The sequence below is a fragment of the Globicephala melas genome, chromosome 13, assembly GCF_963455315.2.
Source record: "Globicephala melas chromosome 13, mGloMel1.2, whole genome shotgun sequence".
NCBI lineage: Eukaryota > Metazoa > Chordata > Mammalia > Artiodactyla > Delphinidae > Globicephala > Globicephala melas.
Window position 1 is genome coordinate 18982138 of NC_083326.1, and position 20549 is coordinate 19002686.

The 20549-nt window shown below is 36.0% G+C and overlaps 1 pseudogene; it reads left to right on the forward strand.

Moving 5' to 3' along the window:
* Positions 1-17676: 17676 nt before the first annotated feature.
* LOC115859381 (zinc finger protein 396-like) lies at positions 17677-19394 on the forward strand (annotated as a pseudogene).
* Positions 19395-20549: the final 1155 nt, after the last annotated feature.

The following is a 20549-nucleotide window of genomic DNA, read 5'->3' on the forward strand; positions in this document are numbered from 1 at the left end:
ATGTCAATGAGATTCATAGATTTGGGCAGTGTTCATTCAGCAATATTCAGTTGAATGAAGCCATCCAGTCCCTTTGGCAGAATTATCACTAAAGATGGAAATAATTGGATGGATATTTTAGCCTAATGTCATCAACAATTAAAATTACCCACTCAAATTCTCATGTTCCAATTTCTGGGGAGCAACAAGTGTTGTTTTGACTGATAATTATATTCCCATCTAGATTTTCCTACAGGAAGAGGGAAGAATGTCTAGGTGGCATGCTATTGTCCAGGTTTTTTTGCAATTATGTTTTTATTTGAGGATCCATACATGGCATCCTGATTAAGTTCAAATGAATATTTTAGCATAATATGCCTATTTTTAAAGAAGCAGTTATCCATATTGCCTTCATATTGTCATTAGATATCTACCTGCATCTGAATCCACCTTCCTTTTCAAACAGCATGCTGTGGGGTGTGTCTCTCATATCAGATACTAGACCCTCTCCTTGTTCTGTGATTTCTATCCCCATTTATCACTACAAAGATACTTCTTTTGGCAATTCCTCTCTTCTTACATCTTTTCTTTTCTATCTCCCCCCAGATCATTCCCTCTCTATATTATTTCCCAACTAAGAAACATGAGAATCTCCAGTCACTCTTCACCTCTCCAAGCAACACTACTTTTTCTCTCTTCCTTCTTTCAGGTTACATTTCTCAGGAGTTTTCATTAGAGCTCTTCATTTTTTCATCTCCCCATCATTTCTTTTTTTAAAAAAATATTTGAAACATAGCATACCTTCTGAAGAGCCTACAATTCTATGATCAGTTAAAAGAACACAAAAATTAGTGTTCCCAACAGCTAGCTGAAAGAGTTAGCTACCAGGACTTAGAAGTACCTGTGTGTGTTTTACCATTGCATTTCTTCTCTTGCCTCTAGAGGTAATCACTGTCCCAAACTTTATTTCAATTTGTATGTAATTAAATGATATATGGTTTCGTTTTCTTGCTTTTTACACTCATCTGAACAGAATCATATGACACGTAATCTTCTATGGTGTGTGTCTATCAATCAACATTATGTTGTATTATGTTATCTGATTCATCAATGATGATATCTTTAGCTGTAGTTTATTTACTTTCACTGTTGTATGACTACATCTCTGTGTGAACATAGCACAGTTTATGTATCCATTGATATTGTTGATGGAAGAGGCGATTTTTAAAACTTCAAATTCTTCGATACCCCACCCAGCCCAGCTAAGATCTATGTTCTCTCCCCTCTATTCTGGGCAGGTTTTATCTGCTACGGCAAATAGATTATGACAGAAAGGAAGCTTTCCTTCCAATTGTAGGTAATATGTGACCATAGAACTTGCATCTTGTTCACTTGGAGCAATTGTGCTTATTACTCTAAGATGCAATTTTAGTAGCCCAACTACCCTGACGTTACCATGGTGGAAACTAAACATATAGACACTCTGGTCAACAGTTTCAACTGATACCAGCCTTCCAGTAAAATCCACATCAAGGAACGAAACACATGAGTGAAGTGACCTAGGACCCTGCAGACCAGCCCATCTACCAGTTGAATGCTACCAAGTAACCTCTGTCAATGATGCATGGAACAAAAAGATCATCTAGCCAAGTTCTGTTAAAATCTCTGATCCCAAATCATGAGATCAACAAAACGACTGTTGTTTTAAGCCACTAAGTTTGGGGATAGTTAGTTTCGCTGCAAAAAATAAATGGAAAATAATTTTTGCACCTGGAAGTGGGATGATGCTATAACAAAACCTAAACTTGTTATGGGTTAGGGGGGCAGTCAAGGACCTGAAGGGACTCTATTGATGAGAGTTTGTGATAAAGTGAGAAACATGTATAGGAAGGTAGAGAAAAGAGGGCTCTTATTATATAGTTGTGGAATTTTGGCAACAGTGTTGCCTGCAGTAATATGAAAAATAGGAAATCTTCCAAAGGACCTCAGTGATCTAGTAAAGCGATTTCTGGGCTGAATATTAAAGTTGTCACTTGCCTTCTTCCATTTTGCTTATCTTTGCTTAAAGAAAGGGATAGAAGAATGAGAGATATAACTTTAGTTTTTGAGTAGAATTTGGATGAAATGTTAAGGGCCCAGCACAGCTTTTTCAACCAGAAAAGGGTTCCCCAAAGAGTGAAAGTCTCAAGGAAAAAATTAAATGCAACTCACTGTCAAATTGTCATCTCAGTGTGAAGATGGAGCCAAAGTGGCAACTATAAAAACCTTTTTAAAACCTTAGAAAGATTCAAGCTGATGCTTCAAAGACCCTTTCAGATAGACAAAGGCCTTCTATGGATCTCAAGATAGGCCCCACAGGTCTTATTTGTTAAATGAAAGGGCTTCTAAGAACCTTCTGAGCACTTTCCAACTGCAGCCTTATAAAATGCCCAAAGTAGAGAAAAACTTATCTCAGAGAGATCTGTGGATATGTCCTTTGACGGGTGGAATGGGTTACAGGGGGATACATAATACACTCGTGCATTTTATAGGAGTATATCAATTTGGTCTGAACGGCATGGAGAAAATAATTAGACTCCTAAATTTCAATGGGAAGAAAGCATGTTAAGAAAACTATTGAACTGAAAACACAGCTTCTTTCTCTTTCTTTCTTTCCTTCTTTCTTTCTTTCTTTCTTTCTTTCTTTCCTTCTCTCTCTCTCTCTCTCTCTCTCTCCCTCTCTCCCCCCCCCTCTTTCTTTTTCTTCTTTTGGAAGAAGGACTCAGAATATGGAATCAAGAGCCCAGAGGGCAAAATTAAGAATCATAAAAATTCATTTCCAGGAAGCAGTTTTGAACCCTGTACAAAGATTTGGCAACATGTGCCCAGCTGTTTTTCAGAATTGCTCTGAACGAGTGACTTCTGTGTGCATGCATGGTCCTATTTTTGGAGAGGGGTTTCTACTAAGGTGACCCTGTGTCATTCGTACAGGTTAGATAATTCGTTTCTAGTTCATAGCTCTTTAGATCTGAGAAACTGGATGTGAGGACCCTCATCTGTACCTAGATTTGACGTGAATGAATATTCTAATCCTTGAGTCCAATCTTACGCCATAATGTGATGTGACTTTTGAGAGTGTTTTTGGCAGGAATTACTTCATTTTGCATTTGGGAGTATGTGAAATTTATAGCCAGATGTATACATTGACATATTTTTGACAGACCTCCTAACAAGATGTGTAGTTCATGTTCCCTGCCCTTGAATCTGAGTGGTCTTGTGTCAGTTTCAACCTACAGATTATAATAGAACTACTTTCAAAGTTAGAGCACACAAAATCACGTGGCTTCCATCTTGCCCCTGGATTACTTTCTCCTGGAGTTTTGACCACATGTAAGAAGTTTGAAAACTTAGAGACACGAGGCTGGAGAGATTGCATGCAGGTACTCTGATCAAAACATCTGAGCCCAAATTTCCCCTATCCCTACTAAAGGGCATGGTGAGTAAGTGAAGACAGCCCTTCCATCATCTGAATAACATCATATAACCTCAGTCAGTGACACATGGAAATAATGAATCACCTAGCTGAGCTCTGCTGAGTTTCCAATTTCCCTCTCCCACAATATTCAATCCTTTCACTCTAAAATATTTCACAAATCCACTACCATTTCTTCCTCTCAAAGAGGGTTTCTTTAACTTCAATGCTTAAAATATTCGGTTCTTCTTTATTCTCTCTCAACCATACTTTATCTCAATCCCCTATTTTATCTCTTCAAAGCAGCTATAACTATCTGAATTTACATTATCTAATTATTTACTTATCTCTGTGTTCATTATCTGCCTAATGAAATATAATTTTTCCAAGGGCAAGCATTTTCTTGTTCTTATTTATTTATATTATTCTTAAGCCAAGAAGAATAGCTTGTACTTTTGTAGATGCTTTATAAGAAAACACTGAATAGATGAATAAAGGAACTTCCACGTCATCACCTGCTTCACCCGCAGAACACTTTAGTAATTTTTTAATGAGTGTCTTTACTTTTACATTGTCTTGCATCAAATCACCATTATGTCTTGCTTGGGAAGATTCCAAAGCTACCTGACAGATATTTTCTTCTTTTTTCAAACTTTTACCTTAAAATTGATTTTCCTCAAGGACATATTCATAGACCAAAACAAACTCATTAAATCTATGCTAGGAACATTTAATTTAAACAAATATCAAAATTCTTAACCATCATTTGAAAGATAGTGCATGATTTCTCCCTTTTATCCTTCAGGTCTGTGCTTAAGAGTTCTCCCAGGGAGGTTCTTACCACCATCAATCCATCTGCAAAAAAACCCTGTATTTTTCATCCATTTCGGGTGTCCAGAACAGTGCTTAACACATACTTAGTAAATAATGGCACTCTATAAATAGTGAATGAATAAATGTATCAATCAAGGAACTGATCAAATCTAATCAACATGTACACAAAGAATGACTTCATATGAAAGATATGTATAGCCCAATAGCATTTTTCCCTCAAAACTCCATTGAGGGCTTCCCTGGTGGCGCAGTGGTTGAGAGTCCGCCTGCCAATGCAGGGGACACGGGTTCGAGCCCTGGTCTGGGAAGATCCCACATGCCTCAGAGCAACTGGGCCCGTGAGCCACAACTACTGAGCCTGCGCATCTGGAGCCTGTGCTCCGCAACAGGAGACGCCGCGACAGTGAGAGGCCCGTGCACCGCGATGAAGAGTGGCCCCCGCTTGCCGCAACTAGAGAAAGCCCTCACACAGAAACGAAGACCCAACGCAGCCAAATAAATAAATAAATACATAAATTTAAAAAAAAAAAACTCCATTGAAATATTAGTATATTATGTTTATATATCCAACTTAAAAATGCTGGGTGATTCAATCCATGTACTTCTTAAATCCACAGGATGTGGAAAAGAGAAAACATTTGCTAAAAGGCAATTAATACAGAGTTTAATACATTCATCTTTAAGCAACATTTCACTATTTCTTGTATATGTAGCAGAAATATTACAGGAATAGATACGACAGAGGCTTCCTGATTTTAAAAAATCAAATCTGTTTATAGGAAAGCTCTATATCTAAATTTAAATAACTCCTTGCATTTACTGACCTTCTGCTCTAGTTAGATTATTTATCTTATATTGTTTCCTACACAGAATTAAGTTAATTTTCATCACTGTTCTTACTGTCTCAGTAATTAGAGATCAAACTACTAATTAGGGTAGTATGAAAGGTCATAAAAGTTTGAGAATTTTCTAGATAACAATTTTTATTCTTCCTATACATTTACTTTGTTCCATTTCAAGACATCTTACATGATCAAATTCCATAATTTTATTTTACAATTGCAAAATCTCAAAATGTACACTCACATATTCATTTATTTAACACTTATTTGTTAATTATTTAATATGTGTCTGGCATGATACATGTGAGGGACAGACACAGACACCATCTCAGGCCTAATGGTCATGATAGATCAATGAGGAGACCATCACTAAGTAAACCATACACATAATTCTATAAATCATGATTAAGTGGCAGGAAGAAAAACTACAGGTTGCAGTGAATATGTACAAATTAACCAAGTCTGAGGACTCAGGTAAGTCCTCCATGAGTAAATAACATTTAACCCAAGGCCTGGAAAATAACCTGGTGTCATACAGGTAAGAGGCTGGGTAGGGGGATGGGAGTGGAAATTCAGACTGTGCCCCAAGCAGCAGGAAAGCATGGAAGAAAATCTATGCGTTTATTCTCTAAAGCATTTCCTATGAATGCCCAGGTTTCTTCAAGTCTTGTATCTCATATAACCTCTTAAATATAAAGTATTTGTTATTTATTGTCTATCTATTAATAAAACATTTCTTCCATGTGTCTTTGAATAATACATTTTTTATGACCACAAGTTTTGTAGTATACTATGCTTTCTTCTTTAACACATAATTTTAAGATTCCTTTTTATTTCTAAAGAGACTTGTAGGAAATTACGATTTTATTTCCATCACTTTTTAAGTGAAGATTCTAACTTTGCTCCCAATGATTGAATACATCGGTCATCTGTGGCCTGCCTTCTTTCTTGCCAGGTAGATGATTTATCACTTGAGTAGTTAACCTATTTTCACTAAGAACAGAAATGGTGCCCATCAGTACAACAGTGTACTGGTGGTGGAAACCCTACATAAATAATGAACAACTCACAACAGAAACTGCTTGTTCAGCCTTATTCTTTCTAAGTCTAACGAGAAAGGTCAAGTACCCATCACGTGCATTTGGAATTTATTTTTTGCTAGCCCTTCCCATGAAAGTGCATGCCAAGAATATTCACTTTCCCAATCTCCACACTAATATCTACAGTAATAGCACCACTCCTTCTATTTTCCTCTTTATTGAACTTCTTCCTAATTTTATGTTCCAGCTTTTCTAGTATAGCTTAATTTTCAAAATGGCCTTCTTTTATTCTTTGTTACTATAAAAATGATGGCATATGAATATGCCATAAATAGACAGTATCAGTAAATTCATGTCCTTTCGTTCATTTTTAACCGGCATACTAGGTGTTCAGCATGTCTTGGTCTCCTGGTCATTTTCTTTCTTTCCTGACTCATCTGTTGAATGATGAATTGTTGATATTTATCTTCTGTTCTCTAATCTGCTACACCCTGCTGTCTTCTAATGAATTTAGCATACCTTTGTATATTTCCTTATAGCCATACTTTAAATTTTCAGCAATATGGCTGCTAAAATTTTATAAAATAGTGTTTGGCACGTGTCAGGATTCTCTGATTTCTGAGCTCTTCCTTAACTTCTTTTAATATAATTATTTAAAAGCTATTAAATTGCTAATAATTTTATTTCTCTTCTATGTATATAGACAGGTTGTTTTAAAAAAAACCTCAATAATTAAGCTACAGACACTTGACCATATTTTAAAATCACATCCTTCTTTTCTTTCTTCTTTCTTTTTCCAGGCACTTGTGCTAATTTCTGGGTATGTAGAGATGGATAAAATCAAATAATTCCTGCCATCAGGTAGTTTATAGTCCATTAAAGAAGGAAGATGCATAAATGAATAAATGAAGCAGAAATATAGTAGATTTATACATGGAGCTGAGTGGTGAAGGATGATTAAATGCCCATCTGTTAAATGATACATGGAAAGGACATTCCAGGCAGAAGGAGAAAAACAATCAAAAGCAGAATTGTATGTTGGTATCAGCAAATATGTTAGCATGTCTTATCAGGAAAAGAAGAATGAATATAAGGCAGCCTAGATTCACTACTTCATGGCTAGAAGCTCACATTTTGTTTTACATGATGAGAAGAGAAGATTTTGAAGAATATTAATTCGGGGTAGAAGAAGATCACATTTGGACTTTAGAAAATGAAATTTTGTTTCTCGTTTTTTAAAGTCCTGAAAATATCCTACATTCTTTGTCCACTTTTTACAGACCTCTTTCTCCATTTTTTTTGACCTTGGTATCAATTGATAAATAGCTCTTCTCCTATTGATAGGTATTTATTTTGCTGTGATTTTATTCAGACATTTTTGTTTTATGTTCATCATACTCCCCATGTTTTATGTTCTTTACAGCTACTTCATAGCCTAAAATGAAAGCTTTGTTTGACTTGCTTTCTTTGCCATCACCTTGAGTAAAATTTGAATATATTTTTCTATTTGGTCTTTGACTTCTAAAACTTCACTTGTTAAGACTTTATTTTTTAATCCAGTTTTAGGTTCACATCAAAATTGAAAGGAAGGTACAGAGATTTTCCATATACCCCCTGCCTCCACACATACATAGCATCCTCCATTAACAACATTCCCACCAGACGGTACATTTGTTGCAGCAGATAAACATACATTGACACATCATTAACACCCAGAGTCCATAGTTTACATTAAGGTTCATTCCTGGTGTTGTACATTCTGTGAGTTTTGACAAATGTATAATGACATATATCCACCATCACAATATCATACAAAGTATTTTCACTTCCCTAAAACTCCACTGTACCCTGCCTATTCATCTCTCCCCCACTCTCACCCCAGCAACCACTAATCTTTTAATTTTTTTTCATAGTTTTGCCTTTTCCAGAATGTCATATAGTCGGAATTATAACAGTATGTAGCCTTTTCAGATTGGCTTCTTTCACTTAGTAACATGCATTTAATGTTTCTCCATGTCTTTTCATGGCTTGAGGGCTCATTTCTTCTTAGTACTGACTAATATTCCATTGTCTGGATGTACCATAGTTTATCCATTCACCTACTGAAGGATATCTTGTTTGCTTACAAGTTTTGGCAATTATGAGCAAAGCTCCTATCAACATCTGTGTGCAGGTTTTTGTGTAAACATAAGTTTTCAACTGCTTTGGGTAAATACCAAGGAGTGTGATTACTGGATCATATGGTTAGAGTATGTTTAGCTGTGTAAGGAACTGCCAAACTGTTTTTCTGAGTGCCGAGACCATTGCGCATTACCACCAGCAGTAACTGAGAGTTCCTGTTGCTCCACATCCTTGCCAGCATTTGTCGTCGTCAGTGTTCTGGAGTTTGACCATTCTAATAGGTTTGCAGTGGCATCTTATTTTTGTTTTAATTTTCATTTCCCTGATGACATATCATATGGGGCAACTTCTCATATGCTTATTTACCATCTGTATACCTTTGTTGTTGAGGTGTTTGTTTAGGTCTTGGGACTCTTTCTAAATCAGGTTGTTTGTTCTTTTCATTGTTGAGCTTTTTTTTTTTTTTTTTTTTTTTTTGCGGTACGCGAGCCTCTCACTGTTGTGGCCTCTCCCATTGCGGAGCGCAGGCTCAGCGGCCATGGCTCACGGGCCCAGCCGCTCCGCGGCATGTGGGATCCTCCCGGGCCAGGGCACAAACCCATGTCCCCTGCATCGGCAGGCGGACTCTCAACCACTGCGCCACCAGGGAAGCCCTCATTGTTGAGTTTTAAGAGTTCTTTGTATATTTTGGATAACCATCCTTTATCTGATGTATCTTTCTCAAATATTTACTCCCAGTATGTGGTTTGTCTTTTCATTCTCTTGATATTACCTTTCACAGAGCAGACGTTTTTATGTTTTAATGAAGTTCAGCTTATCAACAATTTGTTTTATAGATTTTATCTTTGGTGTTGTATTTTAAAAGTCATCACCATACCCAATTGAGTTTATTCTTATATTATCTTCTAGAAGTTTTGTAGCTTTGCATTTTACATTTAAGTCTGTGATCCATTTTGAATTAATTTTTGTGAAGAGTGTAATGTGTGACTAAATTCTTTTTTTGCATGTGGATGTCCAGTTGCTCAAACACACTTTGTTGAAAAGACAATCTTTGCCCCAGTGTATTGCCTTTGCTTTTTTGTCAAGGATCACATGACCATATTTATGTGGGTCTATTTCTGGGCTCTCTATTCGCTTCCATTGATCTGTTTGTCTACTCTTCCACCAATACCACACTGTCCTAACTCCTTGTAGCTTTACAGTAAGAACTGAAGTCAGGTAGTGTCAGTCATCCAACTTCATTCCCATTTAATAGTGTGTTGGCTATCCTGAATATTTTTTTTAGTTGGTATTACAGTAAGTCCCCTGCATATGAATGAGTTCCGCTCTGAGATTGTGTTCCTAAGTCCAATTTGTTCATTAAGTCCAACAAAGTTAGCCTAGGTACCCAACTAACACAATTGGCTATGCAGTACTGTACTGCAATAGGTTTATAATACTTTTCACACAAATAATACATAAAAAACAAACACAAAAAATAAAGAAAACAGTTTTAATCTTACAGAAGAGTACCTTGAAGAGTACAGTAGTGCAGTACAACAGCTGGCATATAGTGGCTGGCATCGAGTGAACAGGCAAGAAGAGTTACTGACTGGAGGAGGGAGAGGAGGTGGGAGACGGTAGAGATGAAGTATCGTCAGCAATAGGAGACAGAAGGCAAGCTGCCATTTCCCTCACGCCTGATGATGGAATGCACATTCGCATCTCTGAAAGTGCTCAACTCGTAGGTTCGTATGTAGGGGACTTACTGTATTATTATTTTATTATTTGGGTTTTTTTATCCTGTTTAATTCAATGCCAGGTAAAAATCATGAAAAGTCCTTTGGGATTTGTGGAGATCAGGGATTATGGAAGTGAATTTAAATCTACTTTTTCCTTACCTCAAGGGTGTAGCCCTTTGAGTCCCCAGCTTAACATGGCGAGGGTTCTTACAATTCCCACCCTAGATTTAAATTATATTTCTATTTTTAACACTTACTCCATGAGACTTTGAACTACAGCCTGCATTTGCTGGCTTGTCAGGACTGATAGGACAAAAATATTTGTATGCTCAAGTATAATGCCTGCATTACTTTCTTAAGTTTCCCTGAGAATTTGGCTTGGCCCTATCCTATTAGCCTGAAAGCTCTTCTGAATGCATTCAATCATCAACAATATTTACCCAGCAGTTTTACTGTTTTCCTTGTAAAAGTTGGTCCTAATAAAGAACTTGATCTAAGTTATTAGAAACAGAAGTCCTCACCTCTGAATCTCTAGTACTTTATAGAGTACTTGACACAAATTAAACACTTCATAATGAAAAAATGAATTGTTGAGGAGTGCTTTTATCAATCATTTTTGGGACTTAGTCACAAATTACACATTTCATAATTGAATGAATTTGAAATGTTACTTTTAAAATTCTGAAAATGAATAACTTTTAGAAAATAAGCATCTCTGCCTCAGGTGAAACTTTAAACTAAAAGCCTTCTGTTAACTCTTGAAGCAATTTTTCCATGGGTAAAATTCCCCAGTATGAAGCTTTCTAAAACCAACTTTCATGATTCTTGCTAATGCACATCAGCTGAAATTTAGATTTGGTAAAGTAACACTTAACAGAGCTTATTATTTATAAATGAAAAAACCAGTTGATGTTTAAACATCAATTTGATGAAAACATATTGGAGCTCAATGTCAGTTTCCTTAAGTACTTTTCAAATACTTAAAGGAAGCATTTAATTTTTGGCACTGAAGTCAGTTAAGTCTTTTGTATACATGGATAAAAATAGATAATTCATGAAATTGCAATGAGACTTCTTTAAAGCTGCTTAAAAGTTTATATCAAGAATACTCCATAGAATATTGTGATTCTATTAAAATATCAGAGAGCTTTTATAGAAATCTAACAAAAACTAATGGATAAAGTATATCACGTAGTTGATTTCAGATGTGGACAGCATAGATACTCATTGAGAATTGTATGAATCTCCATTAAGTACCATATACATATTCTGATTGTGATGGACATACCTTAGAGTGACCTCCATTGAGTCATGCCTTTGTATTGGGTTCTTCCTTTGGAGTGTGGGCAGTAGCTATAACTTGCTTTGAACCAATAGAATGTGGTATTCCCTTGATTAGGTAATGTTATATGGCAAAAGTGAAGGGATTTTGAAAGATGTTAGTAAAATCCCTAAGTAACTGTCTTTAAGTTAAGAAGAAGGTTAGCTTGAGTGGACCTGACCTGATCAGCTAAAAGAGGGTCTTGAGGTCAGAGACTCAAAACAGCAGAGACACTGTCCTGCGGTCGCAAAGAACAAAGGGCTATGTGATGATGGTTACCTGGCACTGAATGTCGGGTGACCTCAAGGAGCTAAACCCTATCACTTCAAGGAACTGAAGTGACTCTGCCAACAAGAAGTGAGTTTTTAGAAGCAAATATCAAGATCAGGTAATATCACATCCCTGACCAACTCCATGATGAAGCCTTGTGAGCTTGAAGACCCAGTTAGCACACAGACACACTCCTGATCCACAGAAACAGAGATAATAAATGTGTGCGGTTTAAAGTTGCTAAATGTGTGGAATTTTGTTCATAGCAATAGGAAACAAACACAAAAGTGCTCACTCACAAGTTCTTCTAGAAACAACAGTATTGTAAGGAAATACTCCCCCTTCAAATTCGACCTGAAAGAAAATTTTAATAAGCCTCTATAAATCAATAACTGAATATAAAGTAACAGATTAAAATAATTAAATTATGTTATTATAACATTTTAACAATGTCATTACCTTTTACTCTAGCCAAAAACTAATTGTTAACAAGATCATTGTAGTGTTTTATGACCAACTGATTTCTGAACTGATCTCAATTATTCCTTTTAATTTTTATCTAATTAGACAATTGGTTCATGTTCCTCTCAGAAAATACATTAAAGCAAAATTTAAAAAATAATAAAAGACTGTAATAATCACTTTTAATCTTCATTCAAGAAATTAATGAGGGGCTTCCCTGGTGGCGCAGTGGTTGAGAGTCTGCCTGCCGATGCAGGGGACACGGGTTCGTGCCCCGGTCCGGGAAGATCCCACATGCCGCGGAGTGGCTGGGCCCGTGAGCCATGGCCGCTGAGCCTGCGCGTCCGGAGCCTGTGTTCCGCAACAGGAGAGGCCACAACAGTGAGAGGCCCGTGTAACGCAAAAAAAAGAAGTTAATGAGGACATTTTGATCTACATGTCTTTAAATATTTCCTACGCCTTCCTGCAAAGGCACACACAAACACACACACACACACACACACACAGTCAAAAATTTTAAAATTGGAAGAATACTATTGTCATTCACTGTAATCTTTTTCCAATCAATTCTATATCTATACCATATTTAATATAATGTATTTCCATTTTAAATATTCATCTACACCATTATCTTTAAAATTAATAGTCTGTATGATATAAAAATATATTAAATATATTCCATATTTCTGATTATATTTTTCTAAATTTCTTTTTATTTTAAACAAAACTGTAAAAAACATTTGTTCACATGTATCTTAACACATTTTCTGATCACTTCATTAGGAACCTTACTAAAAATAGAACTCCTTATGACCCTATAGCATTAAATAGTCATTCCTGATTTAAAGATTACCCATATTATTATACACTATTTTATATGTGCCTCTGATGCTGGTAAGAGTCTTATTTTGATTTGAGGCTCTTCCGTTAGTCAGACATATATGAACACTCTACTATGCATGAGGAGTCCAGCTTCAGATCAAAACCCATTGTGTGATCTTTCAGGCCGACCACAGACAAGGGCAGGACTCTCCCTGGCCGGTATCCCAGGGATGCTACCCTCCCCACACCAGACTGGGTACCCCGCCCTTGCACTGCAGTCTCTGCAGAGAGTCACGGTCAAGGAATCAGAGGCCAGCCATGCTCACGGACATCTTTGCATTTCTAGTCCAGATATCTCCTGTGAAAATCTTTTCATCAGAGGACCTTGACTGAGGTTTTTCTCATCTTTACCTCATCCCCTTTACCCCAGCTCTGAAGCAGCCTTGAAAACCAACAGCCCAAAAACCAGCAGCCTAGGGCAAGTGAAGAATGGTTTGGAGCTCTCCAAAAACACCACCCCTAGACGATTGTCACTTTTTGACCTTTCTGGTACCTCACAGGAAAACTCCATTATTAGGGCCGGCCTTTATTTGACCTGACTCAGAACTTGCTGGATGGGATCAGCCATACCCCTAGGGTTTTCGTCAAAAACATTCAGGGGGGATTGTTTATCCTCACAGCTGCCTGGGGTGGTGTTACCAGTTGGAGCTTATAAGGGGCTGACCAAAAAACTTGAAAAAAATAAAATAAAAAACAGGATGTCCATAAAGGGCTTTACAAAATCTCTGACATGTTCCTGGTATTATAGAAGTCCACAGGCACGTGCAGAGCTGTGTGTAGGCCTGGGAAAGCTTATGATATATTAATCCACACAAAAATATGCACATTCTCATAATACACAGATAACCTCTGGAAGGATATGTATTAGAAAGTCCACACATTCTCTCAAGGGTAGAAATTATAGTGACTTTTCTCTTCTCCCCCTGGACCCCTATTCCTCTCCACCTTTCTTTTCCTCCTTTCTCCTTTCTTCTCTCCCTTTCTCCCTCCCTCTTTCTTTCTTTCTTCTTCTTTTTTCACTTATCCATTATTATCTATAATAACTGTATATTACTTATATTTAAAGATAAAAAGAAAGTGTATTATTTAAATGATCTTTTTATTTTTACTCTTTTATGAGCTTTTTGAGTGATTACAAAGCAAAGACAATAGAAAGTATAGTGGGTTTTTTGTGTTATTTTTTGGTCCTGCTGCACAGCATGCAGGATCTTCCCTGACCAAGGATTGAACCCGTGCCTCCTGCAGTGGAAGTGTGGAGTCTTAACCACTGAACTGCCAGGGAAGTCCAAAAAGAAAGTGTATTTTAGACAGAAATATTTCTGACAGTTTTAATTCATTATGGGCTGCAAGTTAAATTAGTCAAGAGACAATAGAGTATATTCATTTAATCATCTAGTAAATTGGGATCGGCCAGAAAACATCTAGGTTATATCTGATAGCTCTTTCACTTAAAAACCTGTCTTCTTACATGTTTTGGAGTTACCATGCTCTGAACTATTATAGATTCTTAACTTTAAGAGGTTGACAGCCCCAAAAAGCAACTTCTTTGTTATGTTCAAGAATAGTCATCTCTTTATTCCTTCAGCCAATGATTTAAATTTGTTCCTCTTTAAGAAAGGTTTGGGATGTGTCTCATAGTAATTGATATCAGAATATTATTTACCATTTAGCTCAAATGTATTTAACTTTTATCAGTAATATTTTGGATAATTCTGGGTCCTGAGAAAAGTTAATGTGCCTTTTATATAAATTTAAATTTTTTTTAATTTTTAAAATACTTCAACAAATGAACTTAGATAATAAGTAAACTTTTAAATTATTTTTCTATTCTGAAACTTTTAGAGACATTTCTATTTTACTTTTGTTCAGTTTAAACAATATCCATGTATCTGCAAATAAGTACAACTGACTGTTATAGGTGATAAAAGTTGAGAATCAAAGATTAACAAAACATAATCCTTACATAAAAGATTATAAACAATGAGAAATAAGATTAAATATTATTCAGTACATTTTAAGCTGAAAGTGTCTTAATTAAATATGCAATTGTTTTTCTTAGTTGAAGTTTATTTTCTCTGACCATTATGTATTTCCTATCCTTCAGTTGGTTAGTTATTTTATATAAATTGTAATTCATCTAAAAAATTAAGAAATACTCATCTGTAACTTCTTCTTATAAGTAACATTTATCAAAAAACTACATAAAATATACAATTTTACTTCACTTTAGTGTAATATGTTGAAGCTAGTTATATTAGGTAACGATATGCTGTTGTTTGCATAAGTGCAAATGGAATCTTTAGCCAGACAAGTTTAATCTTATCCAGTCTAAAACACCAAATATTTAATTGTGTTAACAACACAGGTTTACATATTGGTGGCTTAACTCACCATATAAGCATGTGTTTACAGAATTAGATAATCAGTTTATTATGTTAGCATCCTGCTGACTTTGAAGAAAAAATACATTATATTCATTATGCTATTATTTTATTCTTTGTAAGTAATGTGGTAGTCCATTGAATATAACTAAGAGCTTGATAAAGGAGAAATGCTAGCAAAATTAGACAATGGTATGAGTTGTTTCTCAATATAAAATAGCCACTTGCATAGATTTGATACAAGGCTCAGGTTCATTTTAGAGAACTCTCTTAAAGCAAAAAACTGGCACTTACAAGCTTAGCCTCTTGTTGCAAAGCAGCACTTGTATTCAGGAAAAATGTCGACAAGTCATCTAAAAATAACACTGACTCTCAGGATCAACGCTTAGAATGAATTAAGCTAAAACTAAAGTATATCAGTCAATGGGACTATTAAAAATAGAATTAAGAAGGTTATTGATGTAATGATTATACTTGGATAACGTTATCATCATTTTGGTTGATACTGCAGATATGAGGATGTTTAAAAGTGCACTTAGGGACTTCCCTGTTTGTCCAGTGGTTAGGACTCCGTGCGTCCACTGCAGGGGGCGTGGGTTCAATCCCTGGTCAGGGAACTGAGGTCCCCCACGTTGTGTGGCACAGCCAAAAGAAATGCACTTATATATTGCTTTTAGAAATGAAATTTACGTGCAGTTTCACTGTAAAACCAGTCAGTATACAAGGTCTGGTTCTTGCCTATATGGAATGTAAAATATCATTGAGGAAGGAAAGAGACCCATGCATAATACAACTGTCTAGGATTTAAGCAATTAAAAAATGTTGAGTATTTGTATAAACAGTGAGGGCCAGGTTTAACATATGGCAGGAGAGTGTAGACAAAATGGGATGATTGAGTTAGAGGAACCACTAACTAGTTAGATTGGGTGATTAGAAATAACAATGTGTACATTGGAAGGTGAAAATAATCTTGAGGATTTTTCTACCAGTGGTTGAAAGTTTGATTTAAGGCACATAAATATGGTCACTTTATTCCTGTCCCATAATTTGTATTAGGCAAAATATTTTCTATCTCTGCCTTTTAATCTTAAAGCTAATTTGTAATTTTAGAATTTATGGTAGGAATTTTAAACGAATGCACATGGGTAAAGTATTATATAAAGAAAATGTTAAGTGCCATTACATAAATTCAATTTAAAATATTACCTTTGCCTTGTAATCTGCTGGTATTTATTTTGGGAGACCCTAGTTACCCTGTATTAGGTATATTCATCCAAACACAGTTAAAATAAACCTTGTAATAGAAGAAACAAGTCTAATAGCTAAAATCAATATAGAATTACATTAGTGAGTGTACAATGTTTCATTGCTGAAAATTAATTCTAATTACAGTAATAAAAGTCTTTTAACTGACATCTTCACCTGTCATTCCTTTAGCTAATGGGAAGATATAAATGTACACAGAAAAATGTTTTACTGAATTATAAGTGTGATAGGTTTTCATAGACCAAGAAAGATCAGGCCTCTGAGAAACACATTAGTATACGTTTCTCTTATTTCTAAAAAGGCAAATGCTAATTAAAAGTGCTACAGTTCTTAATTCTATCCTTGGGAACTTATATGCCTTTTCCTATCTCTTATCCTACTTGTTTATGGGCCCTATTTAAATTTTCCGAGATGAACATTAAGAATCTTTTATTAAATGGATTATTAATGATTAATAGAAGTTACAAAAGTAGAATTGCAAGTGTAATATTTTAAATTATTAAGTGAGGAAATTTAATTCTTGTGAAGTATTCACAGTTGTTATAAAAATTTTATTTAATTGAACATCTAAAATAATAATTTTCTTATCCTAAATAAACACAGATGTATATGCTTTTCAGTTTTGTACCAGGTGTAGATTTAGGCCAAACTGCCCAATTCTCACTAATTTGTGAGTGTTGTGGTCACTTCTTTCCAAGAAATCATAGGATAGATGAGTTGAACACATTTAACCACCATCTCTTTTGCCAAAATTTCATATGTAAAACATCCTAAGTAGACATCTTAAAATGTCTTGATTTTGAAATGTGTAATGCAAATTGTCTTTGAAATTCTGCTGCTATAAAAAGGTAAGGAAAATTAATTTAAAATAAACTTCACTTTCATAATAATTTTGAATAGCTCTGGATAGTTTTAGGACAGTAAGATTTTTTGATTCATGTTTTAAGCTGTGAATAGGAGGTAACATTAAGAAAATATTCCCTGGCTTCCCCGGCTTCTCCCCCAAAACGTGGGGTCATCCTTCCTAGGCTGGAGGAATGTCCATAAGGAGAGTTTCACCTTCTTGAAGATTAAAGCCTAGCAGTCCTGAGCTATTCCCAGTCCAAATGTCTGCAAAATTGAGAGAGACATCAAAACTCCTTCCACAAATTTCAGGGGGCCCTGACTGCATTCTGGTAATGAAGGTGAAAGAGGGAGGGCAGGCCCCTAATAGGGTCTCCAGCCGCCACGGAGCAGTTACTACAGCTGAGACCTACCACCAGCGGTTCAGGCAGTTTGACTACCAGGAGTCACCTGGGCCCCAGGCAGCCCTGAGCCGGCTCCATGAGCTTTGCTGTCAGTGGCTGAGGCCAGAGGTTCACAGCAAAGAGCAGATCCTGGAGCTGCTGGTGCTAGAGCAGTTCCTGGCCATGTTGCCTGAGGAGCTGCAGGCCTGGTTTCAAGAGAACCGACCAGAGAGTGGAGAGGAAGCCATGGTGATGCTGGAGGAGCTGGAGAAAGGGCATGACAGGGCAGCTGAACAGGTCTTTTTTGGACAAAATGAGGACATGCTTGCAAAGAAGCTACCAACTTGTGAAATCACTTAGGAAACACCATGTAACCAGCTTAAGCCCACAAAAAGCAACTGCAGCGGGCATTGAAGTAGCTTCACATCTTAAGACAAAATGTTAGAGACACCAGAACTATAAATGTGAAATCAGCTGCAAGGCAAAAAACTTCTTCAGGCAAAGAACTGCATTACAAAGTTTCTAATACTCTTCAAATGAATGCTTCCCAGAGTTTCACATTTAGAGGAACTTGTGAACAAGATAGAAAGTTTGAAAGAAGACAGGGAAACCATCCTCGAAAAAAAAAGTGTGATGAATGTGGGAAAGCCTTTAGTCAGAGCTCAGCCCTTAATCGACATCAGAGAATCCACAGTGGAGAGAAACCTTATACATGTGATGTGTGTGCAAAGGCTTTCAGCCGAAGTGCAATCCTGATTCAGCATCGAAGAATCCACACTGGGGAGAAACCCTTCAAATGCCATGAATGTGGGAAAGCCATTAGTCAGAGCTCGAATCTTTGCAGACATAGGAAAAACCATGCTGGAGAAAAAAGTCCCATCAGCGTCGTGAGGGAGTCAAAGCATTTACAGAGAACTTTTTCAACAGGGGAGAAGACACAAGGCACCAATACTCCTTTAGTATAAATCGGTAGTTTCAGTGGGCACCAGTTTCCTTTCAAAGGTTATAAAAGCCACAAGAGAGAATGTAAAATATTTTCTGTCAGCATTGTTTGCTTTTCTGATTTTCAATAGTGTCAGTTCAGATGTTTGAGATTCTAAAGCTTAAATCGGATTTCCATCCCTAGTGCAGCTGTTGAAAAGATATTCTCAGACATGTTCTACTGTTTCCATTATTAACACAAATAATGAACTAGTATGTTCCTTTTTAGACAAGTACATTTTCCCTATTGAGAAGGAATGTGTGAGTTAGTATATAAGTGGGTATTCTCCATTTCATTACTAGAACATTGGAGTTATTAAACCAAAGATTAAATCAGTTTTTTTAAAAAAAATGTCCTGGGAATTCCCTGGCAGTCCAGTAGTTAACACTCCATGCTTTCACTGCTGCAGGCCTAGGTTTGATCCCTGATCAGGGAACTAAGATCCTGCAAGCCATGTGGTGTGGCCAAAAATAATAATAATAAAATAAAATAAATTTCCTGTTTTATTTTCTGTTACCAGATTCAAAATATGAGAATAAGATTGAGGAGACCCAAAAGAATATGTACCTCAAGACCTAAGCTGAAAGGTCCAGGGTCATTGTTAGGAAGCAGGTGAGTAAAGGGACTTTACTTATCTCTTATGAAATTCTGAGAACATACATACGGTTTTGTTTCAAATTTTTAAATTGAGGTATAGTTGATGTATAATGTCATCTATACATACTGTTGATGATACTAAGTAATTTCCTATGTAGGAAAAAAATGATCTCCTTTACAATTTATATTGGAAATATCTCAGTGAAAGCATTAACATGTCTTCAGGAAGTGGCCTAAATATGATGAGTGTTCTAATAAAGAACAGTTATCTGTGGGTGCTTATATAAATTTGTTGATCAGCTTAACATAAAGAAATAAGGAAGATGAAGAAAAGACTGTCCAAACAAGACTGATGTTACCTGGTAAGTGCAGCACATAATGGAAAAGTATACTTACCTGGAAATGAGAACCCTTAACAGCTGATGACTATCCTTCAGAGTTCTTCATAGCTTCTGTTCTGGCATAAATCAGCTGTGAACATGTTTCAGGTGTCACAAGACAACCTTTTCAGTGTCTTATGCATTCTTAGTAAGCTGAGTTTCTAGCCAATTTATCATGATGTTAAGACCTTGGATTTTGATACTCTTGTACAAATGAGAAAATCACTAAGGTTCAATTTAAAGAGTCCATTGAGTTTAACCCACATTTAATTCAATCACATTCTCTTGTTTAAAAAGTAAATGACTGGTATTTTTTTAAAGTATTCTGACAGTATATAACATAATGTCGCCCTTTCCAGGAATTCTTAATAAAACTCTGTATGTATTACAAGAATACATGGATTATCGTGTCTCCCATGGTGCCACCATTACCCAGTATGGAGGTAACCATGAGAAATGAAAGTACTTAGAAGGAGAAGGGAAGATAGGCCTCATGGTGAACTTCTTTGTTCCTCATGAAGTGTGAACATTTCATCATCAGAAAATCCAATCATATCTAGTGCTTGGAGTAACTCCTGAGACAAATGTGGGATTACATGCTCTGCTTAGTTAGAATACTGATAAATATAAGATTAGTAAGGGGAGAGGTGAATACAAATTTTAATTTTAGAATTTTTTGATAATGATTATACTCATAGCTCTAGTAAATATGAATAAATATTGAGTTTTGTATCTTTTCATTTATTAAAAATATAGGAGTCAAAAAAAAAAAAAAAGAAAATATTCCCTGACTG